The sequence below is a fragment of the Gossypium hirsutum genome, chromosome A13, assembly GCF_007990345.1.
Source record: "Gossypium hirsutum isolate 1008001.06 chromosome A13, Gossypium_hirsutum_v2.1, whole genome shotgun sequence".
Taxonomy (NCBI): domain Eukaryota; kingdom Viridiplantae; phylum Streptophyta; class Magnoliopsida; order Malvales; family Malvaceae; genus Gossypium; species Gossypium hirsutum.
The window spans coordinates 26622807-26648120 of NC_053436.1; the positions used below are offsets into that span (position 1 = coordinate 26622807).

Here is a 25314-nt window from a genome sequence, read left to right on the forward strand (position 1 = left end):
GTAGCCTCTTCGGCCCCATGTCGTTGCCATAAAACTTTCACTAAGGCTATACACTTATATCTGAATTGTTTAACTTCCCGAGCTAAAATCTTGATCGGTTCTTCACCATACGTCATACCCAGTCGAATCTCAATCTCTGATGGAGAAATCACATGTGAAGGATCAGAAAGATATCATTGTAAAATTGACACATGAAACACGTTATGGATCCTTTCCAACCTTCTGGTAAAGCTAACCGATATACTACTGGCCCTACTCTTTCAACGACTTTATATGGCCCAATGAAACATGGACTTAACTTGCCTTTACGACCAAATATGAGAATTTTCTTCCACGGAGATACTTTTAGAAATACTTTATCACCAGTCTAAAATTCGATCTCTTTTCTTTTCAAATATGCATATGAATTCTGTCGATCAGAAGTTGCCTTCAAGCAGTCATGGATTACCTTCACTTTTTCTTCAGTTTTCCCAACCAAGTCAACCCCGTGAATCTGTTTCTCACTAAGCTCGATCCAATACAAGGGTGTTAAGCACTTACAGCCATATAATGCCTCATAAGGTGCCATTTTTATACTCGACTGAAAACAGTTGTTATAAGCAAATTCGACCAATGGTAGATACTTTTCCCAACTACCTTCAAAATCTAGAACACAAATTCAGAACATATCTTCAAAAATTTGAATCACTCTCTCAGCCTGACCATCAGTCTGTTGATGAAAAGCGGTACTAAAGTTCAGCTTCGTACCCAAAGCTTCTTGTAACTTCTTACAAAACCGTGAAGTAAACCTCGAATCTCTATCCGAAATGATAGAAATAGGCACCCCTTGCAATCTCGCAATCTCAGCAATGTACAGTTTAGCTAGCTTATCAATGATAGAAATTGAGCCAATTTCGTTAATCTATCAACAACAAACCAGATGACATCTTTCTTTTTCGAAGTCAAAGGCAACCCAGTTACGAAGCCCGTAGTAATCCTATCCCACTTCCACTTAGGTACCATCACTGGCTGAAGTAATCCCGAAGGCACTTGGTGTTCGACTTTCACTTGTTGACAAATTAAACACTTCGAAACAAACTCTGAAATATCTAGTTTCATACCTGACCACCAATACCATTACCTCAAATCATTATACATTTTCATACTACCCGGATGCACGGATAAACAACTATTATGTGCTTCATGAAGAATTTTTTGGATAAGTTCCTCAGTTTTTGGTATACAAATTCTACCTTGGAACATCAAACAATCATCGGATCTGATATGAAAATTTGAATCACTACCCGATTCACAACGAAAACTTTTAGCTTGCAAGTCACTATCATATTTCTGAGCTTCACAAATTTGTTGAAGAAATAACGGTCTACCTCTCAACTCAGCTAGAATCGAACCATTATTGGACAAAGTCAACCGTGTATTCATCTCTCTCAAAGCAAATAAAGTCTTTCTACTTAACGCATGCACGATTTTCCTTACCGGAGTGGTAATCAATTACTAGCTCGTAATCCTTAAGTAACTCGAGCCATCTCTGTTGCTGCAAGTTTAAATCTTTTTGAGTAATCAAGTACTTTAAACTCTTATAATCAGTAAAGATATGACATTTCTCACTGTACAAATGATGTCTCCAAATTTTTAAAGCGAACACAATGGTGGCTAATTCCAAATATGCGTCGGATAATTCTTCTCATGCGGTTTCAACTATCTCAAGGCATAAGCTATCACTTTGCCCTCTTGTATCAACACACATCCTAATCCATTCAGTGACGCATCACTATAAATCACAAAATCTTTTCCCGATTCAGGTTGCACTAAAATCGGTGCCTCAGTCAATAGTGCTTTCAACTTCTCAAAACTTTGTTCACATTTTTCGTACCATTCAAATTTAACATCTTTTTGCAACAGTTTAATCATAGGAGTAGCAATCATCGAAAATCCTTTGAAAAAAGTTGGTAATATCTTACTAATCCCAAAAAGCTTTTAACTTCAGATACATTCCTCGGCAGTTTCCAATCAACAATTGCTGAAATCTTACTTGTTTCAACCCGAATACCATCATCTGAAACAATATATCCCAAAAATTTGACTTCTCGGAGATAAAACTCACTTTTACTGAATTTAGCAAACAATTGTTTATCTCTCAAAGTCTGTAATATAGTTCTCAAGTGCTTGGCATGCTCGGACTCATCTCAAGAATAAATTAGGATATCATCGATGAACACAACCACAAACTTACCTAAATATGGTCGGGAGATTCTATTCATCAAGTCTATAAAAATAGCAGGTGCATTAGTTAGTCCGAAAGGCATAACTAGAAATTCATAATGCCCATACCTTGTCCTAAAAGTGGTTTTCGGCACATTCGCCTCTTTAACTCACAACTGATAGTAGCCAGATCTCAAATCAATTTCCGAGAATACCGTTGCTCCTCTCAACTGATCAAATAAGTCATCAATCCTCGATAAAAGATACTTGTTCTTTATAGTCACCTTGTTGAGCTGTCAGTAGTCGATACAAAGCCTCATTGATCCGTCTTTCTTCTTTACAGATAACACGGGAGCACCCCAGGGAGAAAAACTGAGTCTCGCAAAACCCTTATCTATCAACATTTGCAACTGAGCTTTCAATTCTTTCAATTTAGATGGAGCCATTCTATACAGAGCAATACATATCAGTGCGGTCTCTGGTACTAAATCAATACCAAACTCAACTTTTCTAATCAGAGGTAACCCAGGAAACTCTTCTGGAAACATATCTAGATATTCACAAACTATTGGCCCTAACTCAATCTTCAATTCAGACATCCTTGTTGATAAACTCCAAATTATACATAGTTTTCCCCAAATACTTAGCATATTTATGGATGTTTACTACTAGATTTGTGGATTTTGGTGCTCTTAATCCGGTTATTTCATGTTTTAAGATCAGGAGAGCACCAAGAGTCAAAAGGAGCCAAAAATGAGCTAAAAAGGGACAAAATAGACCAAATCGAGAAGATCACACGGCCTAAGCCTTGCCACACGGGCTGCTCACACATCCGTGGCCTTTGGGGGTGTCGACCAAGGTGTACACGATTCACACGGCCTGGCAATTAAGCCCACATGGTCGTGTGCAATTTAACGGATCGAACACGGCCTAGCAAACACGTCACACGACCGTGGCACACGGGCGTGTCCTTTTTTCAAAGAGTTGTATTTTACACGGAAGAGGATACTTAGGAAGGAAGAAAGCCAATCCAAAACCTATATAAAAACCCTAAGTACGACCTAGTAAGGGGGCCTCTTCCAGAACTTTTCTGGAATACAGAACCACACGCCAGGAATTACTTGAAGGAAGCCAGACGATCCATCCCAAAAGCCGGAGCTACTCCAAGACTGAAGATCTCTCTCAGAATTCCTTCAGGGGTTTTAGAGTTTTCTTTATGTTTTGTTATTTTTATACTTTTGAGATGTACTCTTATTTTATTATGAGCTAAACCCCTTAGATACCTAAGGGGGATAAAACCTATGATGGATCTTGTTATTATTATCTGAATTGTATGGTAAATACTTGATTTGTTCTTAATTATGTGTTCTTAAGGCTTGAGTTAATATTCTGGGTATTGATTCATGATTTGATGTGCTTATACAGAGGAGGAATAGACACTACCTTAGAGTAGATTTGGCATAATTAAGCGGAGTTGATCGAACGCCTAGAAATAGGGTTACGAGACTTATCCGGATTAGGGTGAAACCTAATATAGGAGTCCATAAAGTGATTTACTGCTTCCCTAGGAGTTTTAATTAAGAAAGAAAATTTGATTAATTCAAATGAGGGTTAGACGTTATTAGTCTCGAAAGGGATAATAACATAGGTTAGGGAATTTCACGGATCAAGTCAAGTGAATAAATCGTCCAGTTCAGAGTCAGATAACAAGTGAAATCTTGGTGGATTCCTCCTTTGGTGTCCTCTTTATCAATTGCTTTTCTTCAAGTCTTTTTCCAAATTTTCTCTTTGCTTTAATTAAATTAGTTAATTAGATTAGATAAATAGTTTAATAAACAAACCTTTTTATTTTTAGGCTAGATAGTAAAACAATAGTTATTACTAGTACTTTTGGTTCCCTTGGGTACGATATCCCGGTCTTGCCATAACTATACTATTGTCCGATAGGTGTGCTTGCCTTTTCGTCGTGATAATAGTTACTCTAGGTTTTATCTTTATTATAAATATTTACTACTTGTTAAGAATCACGTGATCAAGTTTTTGGCGCCGTTGCCGGAGAACTGAAACATTAGGAACACTAAATTTTTATTACTTTAGCCATTTATTTTTCTTGCAATTTTATTTTATTTATTAATTTACTTTTCCTCTCTCTTGGCAGGTTTTTATAGTTTATGACTAGAAGAAACCCGTCGGGACCATTACTTTTTGACGAAGAAATAGATCGTACAATTCAAAAAAATCAAAGAGAAATAAGGCATAGCTTACGATATGCAGAGAACGAGTGAGAAGACGATACTCGACCCCCAATCGACGAGATGGCTGAAAACCAAGGCAATCAGCTACCTCCTGCAATTGCGGCTAATCAAAATCCTGCTCCACGTACTATGTATGATTATGCTAAACCTTCTTTAACAGGAGCTGAATCTAGCATAGTTAGACCTGCTGTAGCTGCAAATACTTTTGAATTAAAACCTAACACTATTCAGATGATACAACAGTTTGTTCAATTTGATGGTTTGCAGGATGAAGATCCCAATGCTCACTTAGCGAACTTTCTAGAATTGTGCAACACATTTAAAATCAATGGCATTTCTAACGATGCCATACATCTTTAGTTGTTTCCCTTTTCACTGAGAAACAAACTAAACAGTGGTTGAACTCGTTACCACGAGGGTCTATCACTACTTAGGAACAAATGACCGAGAAATTTTTACTAAAATATATTCCGCCGGCTAAAACGGCTAAATTACGTAATGATATCTCTTCGTTTGTGCAGATGGATTTAGAAACACTTTACGATGCATGGAGAGATACAAGGACTTACTGAGAAGGTGCCCTCACCATGGGTTACCGCTTTGGCTTCAAGTACAAACATTCCACAATGGCTTGATTCCCTCGACTCGGCAAATGGTTGACGCAGCTGCTGGCGAAACCATCAACAATAAAACACTAGAAGATGCCTATGAATTTATAGAGGATATGTCGCTAAATAACTATTAGTGGCAAGTTATGAGGATAAAGCCAACGAAAATAGTCGGCGTTTATAACATCAATTCAGTCACCATGCTCTCTAATCAGGTAGAACTTCTCGACAATAAGATTGACGGTTTACATGGTTCTAAGTAGGTACATCCAGTAATGAGGTGTGACTCAAGTGGCGGAGGTGTGCATACAAAATACCAATCCTTCTATCCTACAACCGAAGAAGAATAAGTCAACTATATGGGTAACAATAACTTCTGATCTCAAAATAACCTATACAGTAATACTTATAATGCAGGTTGGGGAAACCACCCAAATTTCTCCTGGGGTGGTCAAGGGAATCAAAAGCCACAAAACCCTCAGGGATTTCAACAGCCACCTTATCAATAAGAGAAGAAACAAACCTTGAAGAGATGCTTTCTAAATTCATCTCGGTGTCAGAAACCCGTTTCCAAAATACCGAGACAGCACTTAAGAATCAACAAGCATCGATCCAAGGACTCGAAACTCAGATAGGCCAGCTATCCAAACTAATCTACGAACGGCCACAAGGTAGCTTACCAAGTAATACTGAACCTAATCCGAGGGAACACCTCAATGCAATTAGTACTCAAAATAAGGAAGGATTCATTGCACCGGAGCCAGAATTACAGTAAGACAACGCGATGAACAAAGGTCGAGAAGAGGTAAACGATGATTATCCTAAACAGGTAAGTACATATTATGAACCTCGTGTGCCATATCCTAAAGCGATGACAAAAGACAGAACAGAAGAACAATTCAGTAAGTTTGTCAAACTCTTAAAGAAATTACATATTAATTTACCCTTTATTGAAGTTCTGTCATAGATGCCCAACTCAGCAAAATTCTTAAAGGAACTTCTGAGCAATAAAAGAAAATTAGACGCTACATCGCATGTGGAACTCAATGCAGTCTGCTCAGCTATTCTAAAGAATAAGCTACCTAACAAATTGAAAGATCCATGGAGTTTTACAATTCCTTGCTTAATTGGTTATCTGTGAATAATGCTTTAGCTGATCTAAGGGCAAGTATAAATGTATAAAATGTTTAAACGACTAGGTCTCGGTAAACCCAAACAGACTTGGATAAGCATACAATTGGCTGACAAAATAATTAGATTTCCTAAAGGTATTATTGAAGATGTTCTCGTTAAAATTGATAAATTTATTTACCCAGTAGACTTTTTCGTCTTAGATATGGATGAGGATAACGAGGTACCTTTAATTTTAGGATGACCCTTTTTAGCAACTGCCAGAACCATTATTAATGTAGGCACAGGAGAGCTAACACTTCGTGCAGGAGACGACATAGTAACACTCCAAGCACGTGATTCAGTCAAAACTTCTAAGACTCAAGATAACGCTATGAAACTTGTCGATGATAAAACAGATATTCAATCGTCCTTGCAGGAACTTCTTCGAACCAAGACAACGGAGACAGTACACTATTATCAAGTAGCGAACAAAGATACCCATGAGGAACGAAGGTTTCAAATAGAGGAGCTAGATGAATGGCGAGCACACAAACCGAGAACACATGATAAAGCGAAACTATGCCAAAACAAGCCTAATACCTCTCCTAATCAACCTAAGGTTGGCAATAAAGTCTTACTAAATGCCACAGATCCCCACATTGTCACACCACACCAAATGAGGAAATCCCCTTACGGTACTCAGTATTCTTCCATTCGATACGGTGGAGGTGAGTCATCCCAAGTTCGGTACTTTTAAGGTAAACAACACCCGATTAAAACCTTATTTTAAGATTGATAGCAGGAATGAGGAGTATGAACTCCTCAAACCACCATGATCATTCAATGGAGAGGTAAGTCGAGCTTAGACTATAAATAAGCGCTTCTCAGGAGGCAACCCGAGCACTAACATATTTTGATTTCTTTATTTTTAATTTCTAACACTTTAAATCATTAACTTAATTTTTGAATTACAAAGTTTGTTTCAGCACATACAGCTAGGCACACGGGCGTGCCTAAAGCTGTGGCCAAATAGGGGAAGAGACATGGCGCTACGATATGGCCGTGTTGAAGCGGGACATGATTTCCCCAAAACACGGGGTGCGATAAATCCCCACGGCCGTGCGACATGGCCGTGGGTGAACTTGATAGGAGACCACAGGTGTGTGAATGGAAAACCACGGGCGTGCTAGGGACAAGGTTCGATTCTGTTTCTTTGACACGGGCATGAGACACGCCCATGCCATGCAGCCATGTACAAAAATGCACGGACGTGCTACCATAAAACACGGGCGTGGAAGAAGCGAACAAAGCTAGGCACGACCGTGCGACATGGCTGTGTTCGACACACGCCCAAGACACACGGGAGTGGGATAGTAGCCGTGTACGACCTAAATTGAAAAATTCAAAAAACACTGGCTCACCCTCAAAGTACAAGGGCGTGGCCCTAGGCTATGTGAACCTCCCCTATATAAGCAAACCACTGTTCATCTTCTTCCCCTTTTCAAAACCCTAGCCAAAATCTACCCTTCCCCATTCCCTAATCCCTATTTCGGCCACCATTCCCAAGATTCTCACGTCCCCAACCCCCAACCACCCTCAAATCTACTCCCCTCACATTAATCCCCACTTTCCCCTCTCTATACCCTTTATTTTTCCTTCACATGACTATATCCCCCCGTCACACGCCCGTGCTCGCTACCAACACGCCCGTGCACCGCCCTACAGTAGCCTTTGGTTCACTTTCTCAAACTTATTTTTCCAATTTGTGTTGCTACATTAGTATTCTACATGCTTTACATAGATATTGTTACTTACAAATATGTAGATATTGTTACTTACAAATATGTTTTAGACAAGTTAGGAATTTACTTTCAAATTTTCTATAATTGAATTGTTTTAGCTACTAAATAGCATATACCAGTTTTAGGCCTCTTGTTTAACTACTGATGTATCTTGGATTCTGTCAAGGCTCATGTATTTTCAGGAACATTATGTCGTCATCGAGAGGTAAGAAGGCCGCGGTCTCATCCTTAAAGAGACGTAGGGGACCGGGTTCCTCCTCAGTACGTGCTACAGCCAAAGTTTGGCACTCGTTACTTGAATTTCTGCAAGCTTCGCAAGAGAAGCTATTTTAGATACTACGTGCACGACCCCTCACTACAGGTCGCTGCATTGACTGGGCTGCAGTCGAGCAAGTTCAGCTAGCTGATGCCATCTGCGACCTCCTGTCCATAGACCCATGGGAATGGTTATTCGCTATTACTGAGCCTACTTATTTAGAGCTAACTTTAGAATTATGCTCTACTTTTCATTTACAGGTGGTGATGATGAACAATGATGAACCAAGCACCATTCACTTTCGATTAGGCAGTCTAGTTCGCATGATGAGTGTCCCAGAGTTTGGAGTCACTCTGGGACTTTACACCGATGAGTTTATAGAGGAGGAAGACATGAATGCACTACCACAAAATATCCACATTTTTTCCTCCTTGTCCTGGAAAACTTTGGCACCACTCTCTTCCACCTACGACCCCAGCCGCTCGAAAGCCTCAGCTCTCGTTCCTTCCCTATGCTATCTCCATGCCATATTGGCACACACATTAATCGGGAGGAGAGAGAGCACCGGTATCGTCAACACCCACGATGGCTACTATTTATGGTGCATGGCGAATGCACACGTGACTGACTTGGCATACTTCATTGCTTTCGCCATTCGCCATCAGACCGAGCGGCATAGGAAGGGAGTGATCTCCATCGGCCCCTACATGACAAGCCTTGCCAGACACTTAGGGCTCCTCAACACCATGGCCCAGTCATCAGCGCTTACACTGATAGGTCAAATGTCCCCACAGGGCATCACGACTATGTAACACATGAGGATGATCGAGCGTCGACGTGGGACCGATCCTCCTCAGTACCGTCTCTCTCATGCAATTGACGACGAGGATCTTGAGGACATTCCTGATGATGTTCCCCCACAGCATGAGGAGCCTTCCATCGCGCCACCTAGGGAACGACCAGTTCATGCGGCTGCTTCATTGGCACACCTTTCCGACTGACTAGCTCACTTCGAGCAGTATTGCACTACACAGTTCGAGATGATTCACGAGTGAGATCGGTGACGTGATAGACAGATGGACGACATGCAGGCCATGATGCAGTAGCTGTGCTAGCACTTTCACATCGCCACTCCAGCGCCACCACCTGAGGGCTCCACTGACGAGGATCATTGAATCCTCCTATATTTTTATTCTTATTTTCTTTTTTCTTTTTTTCTTTTTATTACTATTTTCATTTCAATTTTATTATTTCATTTTGAAAGACATATCTATATTATTAAATTTATTTTATTATTTTTTTATTTTCTGGTATTTCTAACAAGTAATCCCACTACGCTCTCTTCCACACCAACTCTTAACAAGTTCTTCATGATTCTACAGACTTCCAAGCAAAGCTGCTAGGAATATTTTACGGAATGAGGAAACAAATGGGAAATAATACCTCATGAGTGACATGTTCAACTCCCCAATTTCTTCATCTAGCCAAGAACAATGGCAGCTACTACTTTCCGCAAACACTCTAGCATCAGAATCAAGCTCCACATCCATATAACAGGGAGTTTCACCTCATTTCCTCTTATGATTTTCTTTATTTTGAATAATCTATATTTTTACATTGAGGGCAATGTACATCTTAAGTGTGGAAGGGTCATTATTCTCCAATCCCTAAATTTGGTCTTGTGCTTAAGTGATTTTCTCCAATCCTTGAAATCTGAAGTATACAGGAATGACATCAAAAACCCAAATTTCTGGTGATATTTTTGAGCCTTTTGAGCATATAGCTTTCTTTCTTGCTCACTTCTTTTGTGGTTTGTGTGTGTCAACATTGAACTGTTATTCTAGAACTTGCTTCGATTATACATGTCGAGATTACACGTATGATTTGATATACTGAGATGATAAAGGCACTTAGGATTTAACCCATTTACTCCATAAAAAGCCTTCCTACATAATTAAACCCTTAGTGAACCCCTTTTGAGCCTGCTAACCTTTTTTATTGATTAACCTTCATCATTAACCCATTAACCTATTATTGTTGAAATCCTCTTACTTAATTTATTTTTTTTTATTTTTATCAAGATTAAATTTAGTACTGTTACCTCACTATGTTCACCATTTTTTGTTACTGAATCATGAAGTATGATTTCTATATTGTATTGACTTGATTTGTTCTTTTAAAAAAAAACTTAGTATTATTATTGTAATTCTCAGCAAGCTAAAGTTGTCATGAACTCATGTAAAATAGTTCTAGATATTTGTTTGCGGTTCAGTAATTAAGTTTTTGATAGTGGGGTAATATATTGAAATTATCTTGATTCTAACCCTTGTCTCTTCCGCTTGTATCCAGACCTGTAACCTAAACCCCATTACAACCATGCAAAGACCTTTTGATTAGTGTATCATATCATTTACAAGTGGTGGAGATTTGATTTTCATGCAAGCCTATGGTAATAACTTTTCATGTTAGACAATCGAGTGCTTAATCTTGAACCTTAAACACTTTGAGTGATTTGAGTGAATATTTAGTGAGGATGCCATCTCTTGTATATTTAGGACTAAAGTTAATTACTTGAAGGAATGAGATTACCTATAATTTTGTTATCAAAGTATTCAATTTAGATTGTTTGAGGTTTTTAAAGCCCCTATAGTTGAATTCTCGCTGTATGATTTTTCGTGGAATAATTTGTAACATTATCAGTAATGCTTATGCGATTGAAAGGAATGAATTCTAGTAGTAAATGAGAATTTTTCTTGAGGATAAGCAAATGCTTAAGTGTGGGGGTATTCAATAAACGCCAAATTATACATAGTTTTACCCCAAGTACTTAGCATATTTATGGATGTTTACTACTAGATTTGTGGATTTTAGTGCTCTTAATTCGGATATTTCATATTTTGAGCTCAAGAGAGCACCAAGAGTCAAAAAGATCCAAAAATGAGCTAAAAAGGGACAAAATAGACCAAATCGAGAAGATCACACGGCCTAAGCCTTGCCACACGGGCTGCTCACACGTCCGTGGCCTTCGGGGGTGTCGACCAAGGTGTACATGATTCACGCGGCCTAGCAATTGAGCCCACATGGTCGTGTGCAATTTAACGGGTCAAACACGGCCTTGCAAACACGTCACACGACCATGGCACACGGACGTGTCCTTTTTTTAATGAGTTGTATTTTACACGAAAGAGGATACTTAGGAAGGAAGAAAGCCAATCCAAAACCTATATAAAAACCCTAAGTACGACCTAGTAATGGGGGCCTCTTCCAGAACTTTTCTGGAATACAGAACCACACGCCAGGAATTACTTGAAGGAAGCCAGACGATCCATCCCAAAAGCCAGAGCTACTCCAAGACTGAAGATCTCTCTCAGAATTCCTTTAGGGGTTTTAGAGTTTTCTTTATGTTTTGTTATTTTTATACTTTTGAGATGTACACTTATTTTATTATGAACTAAACCCCTTAGATACCTAAGGGGGATAAAACCTATGATGGATCTTGTTATTATTATCTGAATTGTATGGTAAATACTTGATTTGTTCTTAATTATGTGTTCTTAAGGCTTGAGTTAATATTCTGGGTATTGATTCATGATTTGATGTGCTTATACAGAGGAGGAATAGACCCTACCTAAGAGTAGATTTGGCATAATTAAGCGTAGTTGATCGAACGCCTAGAAATAGGGTTACGAAATTTTTCCGGATTAGGGTGAAACCTAATATGGGAGTCCATAGAGTGATTTACTGCTTCCCTAGGGGTTTTAATTAAGAAAGAAATTTTGATTAATTCAAATGAGGGTTAGACGTTATTAGTCTCGAAAGGGATAATAACATAGGTTAGGGAATCTCACGGATCAAGTCAAGTGAATAAATCGTCTGTTTCAGAGTTAGATAACAAGTGAAATCTAGGTGGATTCCTCCGTGGGTGTCGTCTTTATCAATTGCTTTTCTTCAAGTCTTTTTCCAAATTTTCTCTTTTCTTTAATTAAATTAGTTAATTAGTTTGGATAAATAGTTTAATAAACAAACCCTTTTATTTTTAGGCTAGATAGTAAAAAGATAGTTATTACTCGTACTTTTGGTTCCCTTGGGTACGATATCCCGGTCTTGCCATTACTATACTATTGTTCGATAGGTGTGCTTGCCTTTTTGTCGTGATAATAGTTAGTCTAGGTTTGATCTTCATTATAAATATTTATTACTTGTTACAAATCACACGATCACTTGTATTCAACACATAAGCAAGGTAAGCTTCACAACCTTTCCTTACATATTTTTGGGCAGACATCGAAGAAATCACAACAGGTAACTCACTTGACTCACCTGAATCAATATGGAGAGTTTCACCATTTTCACATTTTAGTTTAATAATCTTTCTTTTACAGTTCACTACGGCATCATGCAGTGTTAACCAATTCATACCCAAAATAACATCGAATCCATCAACTAGCAACAACATTAAATCATCCAAAAAATAGTGACCTCGAATCATTAAGGGACAATTCTTGCAAACTCTGTCAACTAATACATGTTTGTCTAAGGGGTTTGACACTCTAATCACAAACTCAGTAAACTCAACAGGCAAGCTCTTACTAGTTACCAATTTCACACAAACATAAGAATGGGTCAATCCAGGATCAATCAATGCAACTATATTAGTATTATAGAGAGAAAAAGTACCAGTGAAAACATCGGGATATGTCACTTCTTCGCGAGCACGGATGGCATAGGCTCTACTAGGTGCTTGAGCTTCGGATCTCAAAGCTGAATCTTTCGTCACATTTTCACTACTAATTCCATTTTTGGTATTCCTCGGTGGCCTACCACTATTATTAATATTACTCAGCCTTGCACTTTGAAAATTTTCTTTCTCAGCCATTTCAGGGCAATCTCGGATAAAATACTCTTGAGAACCACACTTGAAACAAGCCCGATCATTCATTCTACACTCATTGGGATGACGTCTGGCACAATGCTGACATTCAGGTTTATTAGATCTAACATTACCCACACTTGCTATCGAAGTAGCCTGAGCTTTGGAACCAGAGTGTTGCTTCCCACGATCTCTGTGTTAGTACCCAGCCTTATTCAACTCTTCGGCTTTACAAGCTCGCTCGACCAATACCACAAATTCTTTCAGTTCTAAGATCCCAACTAACACACGAATGTCGTCATTCAATCCGTCCTCAAATCTCTTACACATGATGGCCTCGGTGGATACACACTATCGAGCATATTTACTAAGTTTGACAAATTCTCGCTCATACTCTGTCACTGACATTTGACCCTATCTCAGCTCAAGAAATTCCTTTACGTTTCTATCGATGAACCGCTGACTAATATATTTCCTTCAGAACTCCTCTTGAAAGAATTCCCATGTAATCCTCTCTCTTGGAACCACAGATACTAGTGTATTCCACCAGTGATACGCAGAATCTCTCAAAAGTGAGATGACACATTTTAAACACTCATATGGTGTGCAAGACAGCTCATCAAATACCTTGATGGAGTTTTCAAGCTAAAATTCGCCTCTCTCGGGATCATCATCCACATTAGCTCTGAAGTCTTTGGCTCCCTATTTTCTAATCTTATTAACCAGGGGCTTGTTCATTCTTACAAATTCCATACCTTGTTGGGCTATAGGAATTGGTTGAGGACTAGATGGGGGTGGAGGAGGTTGGACATTTGAATTTGTTCGAACAAACTCCGTATACCACTCATTTATCATATGGAGAAAGGCTTCCCTAGCCCCTTCTCCCTAACCAACCGTTGGAGGTCTGCTATCAGATGGTGTTGCCCCTTGAGCGAGAGCCAACGCATTACTTTCAACGTCATCAGCCTCAGCTCGATTGGGATCCATTTACTATAGAAAACACAATTTAAAATTTTCAGGAGTCGTTACACTATCACAGTTCATTTATGGCATGTATAGCTAGACTCTTACACATGATACGTTAGTTCAAGAATTGACTAAATCGTAGCTCTGATACCACAAATGTAACACCCCTTACCCGTATCCAATGTCGATATAGGGTACGAGGCATTATCGGACTTCTACACAAGCAATCATACAAAACCGAGACATAAATTTCCATCCAAATTTAAAAATTTTCATATACTTTCATATCATCTCTAAAATGAGCCTAGAGGCCCAAAACATACATTGAAAGCGATTCGGGACTAAACTGAGAACTTACGAAAATTTCACAACACTTAGAAAATTTCATGTTTTAAGAGCCACACACCCATGTGGCTTGGGACACGTTCGTGTGGGCAAACCATGTGGTCTCACACGCCCGTGTCCCTAACCCGTGTAACTTTCTATTTTTCACCCAATAACAAATTGAAGTCACAAGACCAAGTCACATGCCCGTGTGCTAGGCCGTGTGGTCGATTTAAAATTTATGATTTTTCATAAAATAGGTGCAGACTTCATATGCTTGTGCCTGAGGCCGTGTCATCCACACGGTTGAGACACACGCCCGTGTCTCTACCCATGTGCTCAATTCCGAGCATTCTATTCTGTAACAATTAAGGTGCAGGGACACACGGTCGGATCACACGCCCATGGGGCAAGCCGTGTGTCATATACAGCCTAGACACACGCCCGTGTATCTACCCGTATGGGCAAAAACAAGGCTATTTATCAAGCCATTTTGTCACCCTTAATTGTACACACCTACACAACAAAACATAGCACCAATCCAAGCAATAAAATTCAACCAATTCAACCAAAATCAAGACATCCACACATCATTCACATGCTACCATTTATCACATACGAATATCACATACTAATCAACTTAAACCATGCCAACTTCCACATCCATGAAAACATTATCATATGTATATCTACTTAAATCAATATTAGCTAATTTCAATGGCCATTTACAAAATGAATTATCAGCCAATATAAGCCAAAACATTCAAAATGTCCAATTCTCTATACATGCCATAACTCAAAATCTTGAAATCATTGATACCCAAAATAATCAGTTGATAGTGTGATGGAGTCTCCTACGATCCCCAAATTCGAGCTAGCTTGGTGACACTATAAGACAAGGGAAAAAAAAGGGGAGTAAGCTTTAAAACTTAGTAAGTTCCTATGCAAATAATAAGTATCATAAACACAAATTTAACATACAATTAACATGAGGTAAATTAACATAAATGTTATTATAAATCTCATTGTCAAACTTACTCAATCATAACCTTACTGAGGGTTCATCGCATAACGAGCTCATTATGTATGAGTTTTACGTACGTACCTGAGTTATCTTGAAATGAATTTACACACAATTCATCTTTAACATACTCGTTCAATTACCCGTCGAACCACTTGGAAAACTAAAGGATAATCGGGAGTTTCGTACACATGGAATCATACAAATGGCATATCCCAGATATGGTCTTACATGTAATCTCGTATCGATTACAATATCCCAACTATGGTTTTACACGAAGTCTCATATTAATGCCATATCCTAGATATGGTCTTACACTGTAACACCCCGAACCCGAGACCGTCGCCGGAGTCGAACACGAGGTGTTAACAGACTTCAAACCACTTATTAAAAATTTCCCAGACAAGCTGCCAATCTGCGTACTAGTCGCTTTAAAAATCATATCTTGAGTTCTGAAACTCGAAATCCAGTTCTGTAAATTTTCCCAGAACTAGACTCATATATCTATATGGTAGAATTTTTGTAGAATTTTTGGTCGGGCCAATTGGTACAGTTTATTAGTTAAAGTCGTCCCTGTTCCTGGGTTCGACTACTCTGACCTTTGTGCATTACAACTTAGATATCTCCCTTTACAGAGCTTCAATACTTATGCCATTTGTTTCTAATGAAACTAGACTCAAAAGGGAATCTATACATATAAGGCATGACTTCTAATTGTCTCTGATTAATTTAGGGTGAATTTCTAAATTCGGGACAGGGGATCCAGAAATCGCTCTGGCCCTGTTTTACAAGAGTTTAATTATCTCCTAACATACAGCTCATATGGTCATTTCGTTTCTTCTATATGAAAATAGGCTCATCGAGCTTCGATTACATAATTTATTCATTAATTAATTCCATTCCTACTATTTTTAGTGATTTTTCAATCTCACGTCACTGCTGCTGCCAGCATCTGTTACTAAAGCAACTATGCCTATTTCGTGATTTCTCCTTGATCTAACTAGTAATTCATCATACATATCACAAATTATGATCATGACTAGCCATGCCAAAGGCTAATCATTGTCAAACATCCTCCTACTACACTATTGCCATATCATGAATTTTAACACCAAAAATAATCAACCATGACATATGGCATAAAAATCGAATTACCAAGACTTACGACCTAACATTATAGAACCAAATCCAACTGAACATTTATGCCATTTTCGCATGGCTAAAAGTTTACATACCAAATTTCAACAAAACATATTAGCCTATACATGCCGAAATGTTCTCCTAGACCGACTAAAAAGAAAGTACCAAAACTTGCTAGCTGCGGTGATGACTTCGATGACGGCCCGACCACGCAAAAAGAGACGAGTCCAAGAAACCTAAAATAGGTGACAAGGAAACACCGAGTGAGTATATAACTCAGTAAGTCATAAGCAATGCACTACCATCCATTAATAACATTATCACAAGAGGAAACAAAATGGAACGAGGCTAGTTACTCCATCCATACCGAACCATACCATAGTTCCTTAGACCTATCGGTTCAATCTCATACCAAGTCATGCATTCACATTCCATATACTAATCAATAGGATATTTAAGGCATTTTCATACATCATTTTATTTTCGTTACAATCATACAACTAAACGACCTTTCACCTATTCCACGATAAATCTTATGTACGTGACTTCAATTATAATTGTCACATAGGTTCAAACTTACCAAGCTCAACTCCAAATATAAACATAGCGCCTATTAGCCATGAACACAAGGTACTTACCCGATCCGCTATCCGTGATCAACTCAATAATGTCGCACACTTAGTGTCCATAGTGATTCAAAAATATATATTAAGTCCGCACACTCAGTGCTATATAATCAACTCGCACACTTAGTGCTATATAATCAAACTCGCACACTTAGTGCTGTACAATTTAAACCCGCACACTTAGTGCCAATCTCAGGATCATAAATGTTTATACCCGCACACTTAGTGCCGAAATCAACAACTCAATACATCTCACCTCTTTTCTTTTCATTCAACACTTTCATCACCACATGCATACATGTATATAAATTTATCATTCCATTCGGCATAATTACATAGACATTATGTCTATTTAGATCAATACAAAATATATGCTTGGTGACTTACCTTGTGTTGGGTAAGACGGTTCCAACTCGGCTACTCGATGATCTTTTCTTTGCCTTTGCTTGATTCTCCTCCTTTAACTCCTTGAGCTTAATCAATAAATCAACTAGTTTAACCGCCTTGCTAAATATTTACAATCCAATTACACATGCATATGTATGTTAGTATATTCGGCAATCACCCTTACTAATCACCCATTTAGTCGATTGTAGGGAATTAAATATAATATCTCTAGGATGTACTCTACATGGCCGAATATACCATGTTAGTTTTTTTACATTTCCTATGTAATTACATATAGGTTTTTACACTTTAAGTTTCACACATTTCACCTTTTAATGCCTATTGCTCATCCCTTTGATCTTAACCTAAATGACAACTCCCTCTCCCCATATCTCAACCGAATTATCCATAACATCAAGACTAAAATTTTGCACCTTGAACTTCATACATCTATAAAAACTTCCATAACTCATTCGACCCTATCAAGAACCATTTAACATGCTAGGAAAATAATCATAGAGGAAGAAATTAACATTCTCAATAAACTCACCTTTTGACCGAATGTACAAGGAGCCTCTAAACCACTCATCCAAAATCCCTACCCTATTCTAAGACTTAGTCATTCGGCATATAGCCCAAATCACCATGAAAAATCTCAACTTTCTTGACATTACCAAGAGTGCATCCACAATTTAGCTTAGCATATTATAAATCCAAATCAACAAATTCAAAGCTTACCTCCTATAGCTAAAGATGAATGCCGACTTGCTCTAGGTAAGTTCCCCTTATTTTTCTTCCTTGTTTCGGCCTTGGCAAGATGGAGAAGAAGATGAACACTCCTCTTCCCTTTTTCTCTTTTATTCAATTTTATTATAATTATTTTAAGCCATTTGTTAACTAAACAAAACATATTAAATTAGAATAAGTGGAGCACCATCACCCCTTGGCCGGCCACTCTTCATCTTTTGGGTAAATTGACATGCAAAACCACCCTTTTTGGTACATGCACTAATAGACCATTTTAAATTAGCCTATCATATTTCACCATGTCTCATATCGATCCCTATTTAATAATTTCTCATGCAATTGGCAAAATTAGAGAATGAAACTTCCACATACTCATGTACACACATAATAAGCATAGAATATAGCAATTAATTATTTTTATGACTCGATTTTGTGGTCCCGAAACCACTTTCCGACTAGGGTCACACTAGGGCTGTCACATACACGAAGTCTCATATTGATGCCATATCCTAGATATGGTCTTACACAAAGTCTTAGTAACCCTAATATCATGACATTTGTATCCTATCTATTCCTAAAGTTTAACAGGAATTTCACACTTGTCGTAACTTTGGAAACCAAGTAGATTGGGAATAGACCAGTGAAGAAGTTTGAATCTTTAGATTTATCAAATTGATGCTTCAATTTTCCAAAACCTTCTATAGAGTAACCTCCTATACTAGAGTTAAAACCTTTACCGCAGAATTTGAAATATGCATATTTGGGTGATAATAGTACTTTGCCTATTGTAATTTCTAAGGAGCTAACACATGAGCAAGGTGCAAGGTTGTTAGAAGTTCTTCGACAATTTAAGAATGGATTGGGATGGACCCTGACTGATAGAAAGGGAATTAGCACTGCATTCAGCATGCATAAAACTTTATTGGAGGATTGCTCTAACAATTCTATTAAACAGTAGCAAAGACTGAATCCGATCATGAAAAAAGTTGTCAAGCAATATATTATTAAGTGGCTTGATGCTGGCATCATTTACCAGGTTTTAGATAACTCATGAGTGAGTTATGTACAACGTGTACCAAAAAAAGGAGGTGTCACAGTGGTAAGTAATGACAACAATAAGCTCATACCAACTCACACTGTCACGGGATGGAGATTATGTATGGACTACCACAAGCTTAATAAGGAAACTTGGAAAGACCATTTTCCCCTACCATTCATTAATCAGATGTTGGATAGATTAGTTAGGAAAGCTTTCTACTATTTTTTTGATGGTTATTCAAGATATAATCAAATTGTCATAGCTACCAATGACCAAGATAAGAAAACTTTCACATGTCCATACGGTACTTTTGCGTTCAGACAGATACCATTCGAGTTATGTAGCACCCTAACAACTTTTCAATGTTATATGGTAGCCATATTCTCTAACATGGTGGAAATGTAACATCCCTAATTAGGGCCTAGTCAGAAAAGTGGTTTTATTATATTTTTATGGTCTACAATTTCACAGAATGATTTTGTGAAAATCTTGTTCCAAAATTTTGACATTTAGGCACTCAATTTAGTCAAAAGGACTAAATTGTAAAAAGTGCAAAAGTTGAGTTCTACATGTTAGAAGTGTCTAATTGTTATGAAATTTTAAATTGGAGGTCCTTAAATGGTAATTAGACATTGGATAATGTTTTAGACAAAAATGGACATGGAAGGGTAAAATTTTAAAGATGAGTAAAAAGGCCATTTTCATAAATTGGTAATTAAATGGACTAAATGACAAAATAAAAGCCAAAAACCCTTATTCATTTTCTTGTTTAGCCAAATGTAGCAAGGAGCAAGCCATGGTTAGGGTTTTCAAGCTTTCAAGCTCAATAGTAAGCGATCCCAAGCCTCGATTTTAATATTCTTTGCATTTTTGAAATCCTTGTTACATGATCTACTTATTTCTACCCATATTTTAAGCTAAAGTTCATGTTTAAAAATTCAACCACACATGACATTAGTATTTTGAAGATTAATGAAAGAATATGAAAGATTAAAGCATGTTTAGCAACATTTACTAAGTGATTTTACATGAAAATGCATAAAAGTGACTAAAATGTAAAAGTTGTAAAATGGGTAGTAATCATGTGAATAAAAGAGAAATGTCGGCTGCTATAAGAACAATAAAGGTTCGAATAGGCTTAAAGTATAAGAAAATCGAGCACATTTCATTTTATGAGCCTAGGGACCAATGTAATGCCCTGATTTTTGGGATTTTTCAAGTTTTTGTGATTTTTGGTAAATTTTGAAATTTTGGTGTTCTAAATATTGGAACTGTGTTTAAATGTGTTAGTGGGCCTTTAGAAGGCCCAAGCCTAAGTTAAACACGGTAAAATATTATGGTTGGATTTTAAGTGAATAGGAGACTTGGTTAAGTGGGCTTTTAAGAAGAACTTCTTAAATTACGACACAAATAAGGCATTGGTAAAGTGGCAAGGTGGCGCCACTAATTTCCTAAAAAAATGTCTTCTGGAAGGAATTAAAGGTCCAGGGTTCAAGTTGCAAGATAGACATATTCTTACTTTTTAATTTTAGGCATGTGACGGGCATGTGATCACTTAAGTGAATTTCGGCAAGGGCCTTAGGGAGGTTGGACCGATTGTTTTAGTTGATATTAGGGTTAGCCACCTGAAAGCTTTCACTGTCATTCATCCATCCTGAGTTCTCACAAAAGCCGAAAACACAAATCCCTTCTCCTTGGTGCCAATTTCTTCTTCCTCTCTTTTTCCTCCATTTTCTTTCTCCCTTTTTGCTTTTTCTTCTAGCTGAAACCTTCTAATCACCTTTCTCACCTCCTCTGTGAATCGCATCCTCCAGAAAACCTCCATAGCCGATTGCCGTAAAAGCCAAAATCCCGAAAACTCACTTATTGTGCTGATTTCTCCAAGCCAAAATCCTTTAGTTATTTTTATTCTTTTTGATCAACTTTCATCTTCTCTAAACCCTTAGTATCTGTCAGAAACATTACTTCAAAGTTATAGCCTCAAATCGTCATCTTCTTCATCACTTAAAAAGCTGAAATACCATAGATTTAAGAACTTATAACCAAAACTTCAGATCTCCTGGATTTGAGTTCTACTATTGTTCAGAGGATAGATCTGCATCAGATCTGCATAGAAGTCAAAGAGGAATTAGTGGTAAGTGCTCATCATCTCAGATCTAGTCTTATTTTACAATTTAGAAAAGCCAAAGTCCCTAAAATCTAGGAAGGCTGTCGATTTGGGCATAGGGCTTTAAGGGTCTTTAACCGACAATTTATTTTGGTGATTAGTTTCTTCAAGAGGTTTGATCAAAGGCTTGGATCTTTGGAACAACTAGACTTAGATCTAGTCATTGGTTTTAGGCAAAAAGGTAAGATTCTAAAGGTTTTAGGGGCATGGTTCGAATATGGGTTGCTGAATATTGGGATTGGTTGCTAAATATTGGGTTGTAATTTAAGAATTGTGGTAATAAATTGTAGGACATCGTAAGGGATCTCAGTAGCAGTCATCGCGAAACAAGTGTGTATCGAACACCCTCTCATAGTTTAATTCGGCAAAAGCCGAAATGCTAAAATTTTGGCATTTCGTGGGCTTGTGAGTGTGCGAGTGCTCACAAGACGTTTAGAAATCATTAGATCTAAAATATCAAAGTGGTAAGTTAGTCGTGTGTGAAATTTCGTGCGCTTCGATAATTGGGCCTCGATAGGCTAAAATTGGGCCCAATGGGCTTACGAGCTCATATGTGTTAATAAATAAAATAATAATAAAAATATATAATATAAAAAAAATAGGCAATAAGTATGTTCTGTTAGACTATAGAATCGAAACTGCTTAAACCGCTAAACTGGTCATAAAACTTGAGTTAAATGAGCTTAAATGGCTAATGGACACTGTAGGGCCATTAAGGGTTTTAGGGCCCAATGGCTAAGATTGTGAAAATGAGATAAATAAATTACTGCGATGACAAATGGGCTAGTAAGGACCGTAGCATTCATGAGAACCCTTAAAACTGATAAAAGTATTGAAATACCTGTATAGGTGGAAAGTTTACAATGTTACCCTTAGGAGCAAAATTACTGATACACCTCTAGGGTTAAGGTTGACCTGATGCATGTTTGACTGTTACTATTTACTGCATGCCATTATATTTTTATCTGATGCATGGGACTGGGTTATTGATGGAGGAAGTACTGAAAGTGGCTTGACCACGTACTGGAGGCTTTGCCTCAAGTTACTGATATCTGAGCAGCTATGCTGCAATTGTGGACTGTAGGGCTGGGTGGGTTGAGCTATTCCTCACATGGAGTGGAGGGCTGGTACGGGTGGAGTGTAGTGGTTGGTTATAGGCTGGGTTGGGCTTGCATACACGAATATGTCTGTTCTGTTCTGGAATGGGCCTATGGGCCATACTGTTATCTGAAAAGGGGCTAAGGCCCAGTTTACAATATTCTGAAAAGGGCTTTGGCCTAGTACCCGCGGTTATCTGAATAGGGCTTAGGCCCAATGTGCTTGACATGACTTGGGCTTTGGATGGGTTTTCTATATACACTGAGTTTTCTTAACTCACCCCCTTTCTCTTCCATCCTTGCAGGTGAGCCCTAGTTGGTGGACCTAGAGCTGGGTGGGATTCAGATTGGCCACGAAGATTAAATTTCTGGTTTTAAATAAGTTTCAACTAGTTTCCTTTTAAATTTCGCATTTATTTTTTTGATTATTTCTATTTTGGTTAAAGTTGTAATAAGGGCGCTCTATTATTTTTATTTTGGGTTTTTAAATTACTTTAATCGTTTTCGACTTGAGATTCACATCACTTAAATTGATTCCTTGAAATTGGTTAACTTTGGGTTTATAAAAAATTACTTGTTTCAAACCGACACGATAATCGAACGTCTTCAAAATGAAACTTTTCAAGGTGCAACAAAAGTCACGTTTTTCTAAACCCTTAACAATCGATAATGGATAGGACTCACACTAGTGAATCGGAACATATCTCTTAAAACTTCATTAATGGTTTTTGCAAAGCTCACCCAAACTTTAGTAAACTAGGTAACTTGGTTAGTGGTAGGTAATGTGACACACCAGATTCGGCCATAACGTCTAGGTCAGGTTTGTGGTGTTACATTTAGTGGAATCAGAGCCTGGTTACAAGAATTCGGCTGTGGATTGGGTCCAAAAAGGGTTTTCAAAACTCTAAGCCTAAAAAGGGTATTTTTGGAAATATCCGACTTTTGAAAACAAATTTTCTGGTTAAAAGAGATAAATTTTCAAACTTGGTTTCTTTAAATCAAATGTTTGAGAAATGGATTTTAAAAAGGCCTAAATCTTTTGCGTTTGTCTGAAATCTGATACGGTGGGGCACTGAATCCCCGGCACCAAGTCCGTAAGTATCTTTTTACTCTATATATACTGTACTGTACTAAAAATAATACTGTAGATAGTACTGAGCCTTAGATATAGTACTATAGATAAGGTAGTATTAAGGCTACAAAACTGAGACTGTAGGGTAAACTAAGCCCTAGGAAACTGAGACAGTAGATAAACTGCGATGGCGCGAGAACAGCTCTGAAACTTATCTGTTCATAAGATATTCTGTAATAAACAATTGAAACAGTAAATTAATGTCATAAAATTCATAATCAGATAAATCGATATGAGTACGAGAGCTGCTAGGGGAAGAGGCCGTAGTCGCGGCCTAGGTAGTACTCAAACTGGATGTTCGTCTTCTGAACACATGCCAGCTGGTGAGGCACGACCACCACCGGTGGATGATAATGGGCCGCATGATCAGGTCGCAGGGGACGACGCTCTATCCCAGGCCATGTTGAGAGTTTTGGAAAGGGTGGCCGGAGCTAATGTCGGGCCCATGAATAGTGGTCCATTTCTGAGCGACTCCGGGCAAACAGAGCGGAGGTTTTTAGGGGCGTATCTGGAGTTGCCCCAAATGTGGCTGAGTACTAGCTGGAAGCCACTGAGTGGATTATCGATGACCTGGTCTGCTCAGTGGAGTAGAAGTTAAAAGGAGCGGTGTTGTTGCTGCGGGACGAGGCTTATCAGTGGTAGATCACTGTGAGAGAGGGTACCCCAGCTGAGAGGCTAACATGAGAGTTGTTCAAGTAGTCCTTCAAGGCGAAATATGTTAGGGCTAGCTATGTGGATGCACGAAGAAAGGAATTCCTGAACCTGACCCAGGGTAGTAAGACCGTTGCTGAATATGAGGCAGAGTTTCTGCGATTGAGCCGGTACGCTAGTGGCATTGTCTCCACCGAATATGAGCGCAGTGTTCGTTTTGAGGATGGCCACAGGGATGAGTTAAGGGTGCTGATAGCTCCGCAGAGAGAGCGCGGTTTTGCTGCATTGATAGAGAAGGCTAAGATAGCCGAGGAGGTGAAGTAAGCCGAACGAAAGAACCACGATAGGGATCAAAATCGATTCAGGAGGGATGCTAGACCAGCTGGTGCTGCAAACCGAAATGTTAAGAGAGCTAGGATGGAGGAACCAGTTCGAGTAGTTCTGGTGAACACAGTTAGAACACAAGCTTGTAGAGATTGTGGCAGAGTGCATCTAAGGGAATGCTGGAAGCATACTGGGGCTTGTCTTCGTTGTGGGTCAAATGAACATAGGATCAGGGATTGTCCTAGGAGGCCAGCCCAGACTCAAGTGGCTGAACAAGGGGCTGTGCAACCTGTGCAACCAGCACGAGGTGGACCGTCGTCGTTGAGGGGTCGTGACAAGGTCGCGGTGGCAATGGCCGTGGACGTGGGGCACCTGGCAGGGGTGGTATTAATATTGAAACTTGTCAGCCAGCTTTGGTATATGCTGCTCATCACCGCGAGGAGGGTGACACACCTGATGTCATAACTTGTACGTTTTTTATCTCTGGCATACCTTAAACTGCTTTGATAGATGTGGGGTCAACTCATTCGTATGTTGCATGTGACATTTCTGGGGCATTGGGTGTACACTTTGAGGAGACTGTGTGT

At 38.6% G+C, this 25314-nt stretch overlaps 1 non-coding gene across 1 annotated transcript; it reads right to left on the minus strand.

Moving 5' to 3' along the window:
- Positions 1 to 4945: 4945 nt before the first annotated feature.
- LOC121212956 (small nucleolar RNA R71) lies at positions 4946 to 5051 on the minus strand. The gene has a single exon (XR_005908326.1). It is a non-coding gene; the product is annotated as a small nucleolar RNA R71 (small nucleolar RNA).
- Positions 5052 to 25314: the final 20263 nt, after the last annotated feature.